Source organism: Suricata suricatta, chromosome 14 (genome assembly GCF_006229205.1).
Source record: "Suricata suricatta isolate VVHF042 chromosome 14, meerkat_22Aug2017_6uvM2_HiC, whole genome shotgun sequence".
Classification (NCBI taxonomy): Eukaryota; Metazoa; Chordata; class Mammalia; order Carnivora; family Herpestidae; genus Suricata; species Suricata suricatta.
The window spans coordinates 45,909,384-45,914,984 of NC_043713.1; the positions used below are offsets into that span (position 1 = coordinate 45,909,384).

General features: G+C 45.7%; 1 protein-coding gene across 2 annotated transcripts in view; it reads right to left on the minus strand.

Annotated features, from left to right (window-relative positions):
- Nucleotides 1-5,601, minus strand: part of CABYR (calcium binding tyrosine phosphorylation regulated) — a 19,331-nt gene that overhangs the window by 5,816 nt on the left and 7,914 nt on the right. The window lies entirely within an intron of this gene.

Below are 5,601 nucleotides of genomic sequence, written 5' to 3' on the forward strand. Positions count from 1 at the left end.
CCCCCCCCCCCCCCCCCCCCCCCCCCCCCCCCCCCCCCCCCCCCCCCCCCCGCCCCAGCAGCACACCACTTCTCAAGCTCCCCCACTCAGCGGCCAGTCTCCCCACAGCTCCTCACAGCTAAGCCCCAAGCCGCCCTGCACATGCGAGCCGCCAGGGAGCTGGCCAGCAACTCAAAGGAAAGGGCTTTGCAGACCTTTTGGGGGATCCTTCTCTGCAAAGATCCCCCCTCAGATACTTAGTTACTTGAATTCCAGCCATGTATTTGTAGCCCTGAACTCTGCTTCTCCATTTCCACTCCCCAGGGACACTTCTGCGCGCTCTGCTTAGCCTCGCTTTCCCTGTGCAAGAATTTGAAAAATGCTACGAGGGTGAATGAGGGGCTTGCTTTCTGTGAATCCCTTCACCCCAGAATCCAGGCCCTGGACTTTGTTTTGTACAGTTTCTGGCTGTTGATGATAGGAGGCGAGTCGTGATATGAGCCCTTCCCTCAAAGCCAAAGGGAGCTCTCTCCTCCTCCATTGCATCTCACCAGCACAGCCTCTGCAGTGGGTAGGAATTTACATATTTGTCAAATGAAATCATGAATTGGATATGGAGGACTTGGAAGCTGCAAAGGAACTCCTGGAGAGAGGAGCAGCCTAAAGCAAACACCAGAAGATGGCAGGCTGTCTGGTGCCTGATGGGGGCGAGGACGGCAAAGGCAGGACAGATGCAGAAAGCAGGAAGCTGCGTGTGCATTCAGGGTCGTGTAACGGGATCAAGATTTACACACTGTGACAGACTTGCCAGAAAGCATTACTTTACTTTGCATTAAAATGCTCATTTCCATATGGCAAAATTTATTTGATCCAGGTTAAAAACATTTATCCCTTCTAGTTTAAAAGTCTCTTTTGGTTACTTGGTTAATTATTCAATCTTTTGGGCTATTGCTCTCTTATTGAAGGTTCTCCCACTTCTAAAGAGGGAATGTGAATGTGAGCATCTGCTCTGGCTCTGAGCCACGTTGCCCTCTCCTGCCGCTTGTCTGTCACCGCTGGTGGAGGCACAGCACCTACTGCCTGTGCCCTGGGTGTCGTCTCTGACTTGGCTGTACTTGAAGTATTCCCACCCTGTGGAACATGTGGTCTGTTACTTCGTTCAAGGCCTGGGAGAGCCCTCCCTGATTCGGTCCCCTTGAGCACCCAGGGCCCCAGCCGCCGGGGTTACTCAGCCCGGCTTGGACGTGCTGTGCGATAGCTCTCTGCACGCGGGTTGAGTAACTGTGCGCTCCCGCCTCAGGCCCTGCGATTTCAGCACTTGGTGACAATCAAAACACATCTGGACCAACTAAAAGCCACATGGAGGCGCTGGGGCACCAGAAATCTTCTCAGGCCCACCTGAGAGACTCCCCATCATTTCTAATCTACTGCTTCAAACAGAATTCTTTTTATTCAACAAATACTTACCAAGTGTCTGATGGTGACAATTAGGGTGGAGGTGCTGAACGGAGCAGAGTTTACGTTACACAATGCTCCTCACACCGCTTCTCTGAGAGGCAGCCAGGAAGGCAAAGAGAGCAAGGCTCTTGTTCAGGTTAGGGAATTCCTATCAGATTCTCCCTACCTTCCTCATAACCGCTCTCCCTCTCAGTGGGCACTAGTTACACCCGCCCTAGTATCACAGCCCCATTGCCAGGAAGGACTTCTCATTTCCCCTCCCTTTGTAGCACGAGATGAGCTTAGATCCTGTCTTTACCACCACCCCGCCTCCGCGGCAAATATGTAATAAACCCTGGGAGGGGGGCACCTGGGCAGCTCAGTCCGTTAAGCGACCAACATTGGTTCAGGTCATGATCTCACAGTTCATGAGTTCGAGCCCCACATCACGCTCTGTGCCTGGAGCCTGCTTTAGATTCTGCGTTTCCCTCACTCTCTGCCTCTCCCCTGCTCACTCTCTGTCTCTCAAAAAATGAATAAATGTTTTTAAAAATATATACTTAAAAAAAAAGGCTCTTGAAAACTTCCAATGTGTTAGCTTTCTTACTATGAACTTTGGAAACTCAGTACTGAGTAACAACTTCTTACTCTAGCTATTTTCACCTTTTCTCCCAAAGCAAATGAATGCTTCACTGGTGGAGATGAAAGGAGCAAACAGGAACAATCAGAGGCTATCTGAAATCAATGTACACTGGTTTAGTATTTTTCAAAAATATCCTCATGACACTGAAGAGTTTGATTTTGTGAATAGGGAGCTATCAAAGCTCCTGGGTAGCAGAGAGATACATTTCTAAGGTCCAAGATGTTCTTCCTTCATGTACGGGCTCTCGTGTCCTGGTGTCCCTGTCCTAACTCTCCTGGTCTTGCCATATCTGCTTTCTCTCTCAATCCTAGCCCTGTATTTCTGCCCCTCGTCTGACCATCTGACCCCAACTCTTGACTGTATCAATGGGCTCAATGATTTGTTTGCCTTCTTTTGTATGGACTAGTCCCCCAACTGATCAATCTTACCACAACAAAAAAGCACAAAAGACCCAAGCCCTCCCCCCACCCTCCAACATCACCACCACATAATCATCTGAACCCTTTTAAACTTAATGAAATTCTTACCTTGGTACAAATTACTGTCCTACCTAGACAAATACAAGACTTCAAGAGATTTTGGCACAACACCCATCCATGGTTAGGAAATCAGTACAGCCTTACTTAAGAAAAAGACCCAGCAAAATGCAGAATAAGTACAAGATCGTCACAAAATCTAGTATAGACTTTACTGAAATTGATATATTTCTCATTTACTTAATAAGAGAATAGCTAGCTATACAAGTATATGTAACCAACTATGAAAATAGTGCATGAAAATAGAATTTGGCATAAGAATTAAACTAAACATTGGGGCACCCAGGTTGGTTAAGCACCCAACTCCTGACCTCAGCTCAGCTCATGAGCTCACTGTTTCATGACTTCGAGGCCAGCATTGGGCTCTGTGCTGACAGGGCCTCCTTAGGATTCTCTCTCTTTCTCTCTGCCCCTCCCCTGCTCAAGCTCTGTCTCAGTCAAAGATAAACTTAAAATAATTAAAAGGAAGAATTAAACTAAAAGCTTTATAAATGATGAATATGAATAAGTAACTTAATACAGCATGTAATGATATGCATAACTGCTATAGGGCTGCATAGAAATTGAAATTGGGCCCAAAGATCAACAAGAATGCATGCTGGTAATTACTGTTCTATGGCCAAGCCAAGAATGTCCAGTATTACTAACAAAAGTTAACAGGATGGGGTTCTTGGGTGGCTCAGTCATTTGGGTGGCCCACTTCGGCTCAGGTCATGATCTCACGGTTCGTGAGTTCGAACCCCGCATCAGGCTCTGTGATGACAGCTCTGAGCTTAGAGCCTGCTTTGGATTCTGTGTCTTCCTCTCTCTCTCTCTGGCTGTACCCCGCTCATGCTGTTTCTGTCTCAATAATAAATAAAACATTTAAAAAAATTTTTAAGAAGAAAAGTTAACAGGTTAATGCAGTTGGGGACGCAGGTGGGCTAGAAGGTGGTTCTTCAGAAGACTTACTTATGTCCTGCCTCTGCTGGAAGCAGGATACGGCTGATACTAGAAACTGGACTGAACTGAGCTTGGGGGATGGAAGGGGAGAGTGGTGTTGAGATGGCAGTTGCCACTCTGAACGGGAAAGCACGGCCCTCCCTCCTCGCTGAGAGCTGGAAAAATGAGAACTAGTACAGTCGGCCTTCAGGTTCTACACAAGACAACGGAGGAAAGAAGTGAAAGGGCAGGAGCTACTGTGTGGAAAGGGAGCTGAAAGTCCTCTCCCTTCCCTCTTTCAGTTTGTGAATTTCAAGTTTTCCGGAGGGATCCTAGGATGCAATTTCCTGTTGAAACAGCATAAGTTATGCTTTTAGGAAGATCTCCGTTTAAGTCCTCACTCCACCTATTACTTAGTATTTAGGAGCTTACAAGTTATCTAATCACATCCAACCATCAGATTTCTCAAGTAAAATTGCAATGATGTTTCCTACTTATAAAATTGTCTTAATTAACAAAATACATTGTTAAGTACCTAGGACAAAACAGGTACACAGGTGTACTCATTTTACCGTACTTTCTTTCACTTGCAAGTATTGCAGTTTTTACAGACTGAAGGTTCATGGCAACCCTAGGTTAAGCAAGGCCACTGACTGGCTATTGCTCCAGTGCTCTCCCTCCCCTGAGACCACCCTAGTCCCCGAGACACAGTGATATTGAAATTGGGCCAATGGCCTGTAAGTGCTCAAGTGAGAAAAAGTGGCTCATGTCTCACCTGAAATCAAAAGCTAGAAAATGATTAAGCTTAGTGAGGAAGGCATGGTGAAAGCTGAGATAGGCTGAAAGCTGGGCCTCTAATGCCATCCAGTTAGCCTAGCTGTGAATGTAAAATAAAGTTCTGAAAGGCAACTGAACATGCTAAACCAGTGAACACCTAAACAATAAGCAAAACAGCCTTATTGCTGATAGAATGTTTTAGCGCTCTAGAGAGAAGATCCAACCAGCGACAATATTCCCTTAAACCAAAAGCCTAACCCAGGGCAAGATCCTAACACTCTTCAATTGTGTCAAGGCTGAGAGAGGGGAGGAAGCTCCAGAAACAAACTCTGAAGCTTGCAGGGTGGTTTGAGGCTTAAGGAAAGAAGCCACCTCCATAACATCAAAGTGCAGGATGAAGCCGCAGTGATCCAGGAGATCTAGCTAGATCGTTACTGAAGGGGGCTACACGAAACAGGTTTCCAACATAGATAAGACATTCTTATATTAGAAGACACTGTCTAGAACTTCCATAGCTAGAGAGAAGTCAATTTCTGCCTGCAAAGCTCCAAAGGACAACCTGACTGCCTTGTTAGGGACTACTGCAGCTGGTGACTTTAAGTTGAAGCCTGTGCCCGTTTCCCATTCTGAAAATCTTAGGGCTCTTAAGAATTATGCTAAATCGCCCACAAATGTACGGCCAATTAATTTTTGACAAAGCAGGAAAGAGTATCCAATAGAAAAAAGACTGCCTCTTTAGCAGGTGGTGCTGGGAGAGCTGGATAGCAACATGCAGAAGAATGAAACTAGACCACTTTCTTACACCATACACAAAAATAAACTCAAAATGGATGAAGGACCTGAATGTGAGACAGGAAACCATCAAAACCCTTGAGAAGAATGTAGGAAACAACCTCCTTGACTTCAACTGCAGCAATTTCCCACTCGACACATTCTCAAAAGCAAGGGAAATGAAAGCAAAAATGAACTACTGGGACCTCATCAAGATAAAAAGCTTCTGCACGGCAAAGGAAACAATCAAGAAAACTAATAGGCAACCCACAGAATGGGAAACGATAGTTGCAAATGACATATCAGATAAAGGGCTAGTATCCAAAATCTACAAGGAATTCACCAAACTCCACACTGAAAAACAAATAACCCAGTGAAGAAATGGGCAGAAGATATGAACAGACACTTCTCCAAAGAGGACATCCAGATGGCCTACAGGCACATGAAACAATGTTCAACATCACTCATCATCAGGGAAACACAAATCAAAACCACATTGAGATACCACCTCACACCAGTCAGAGTGGCTAAAATGAA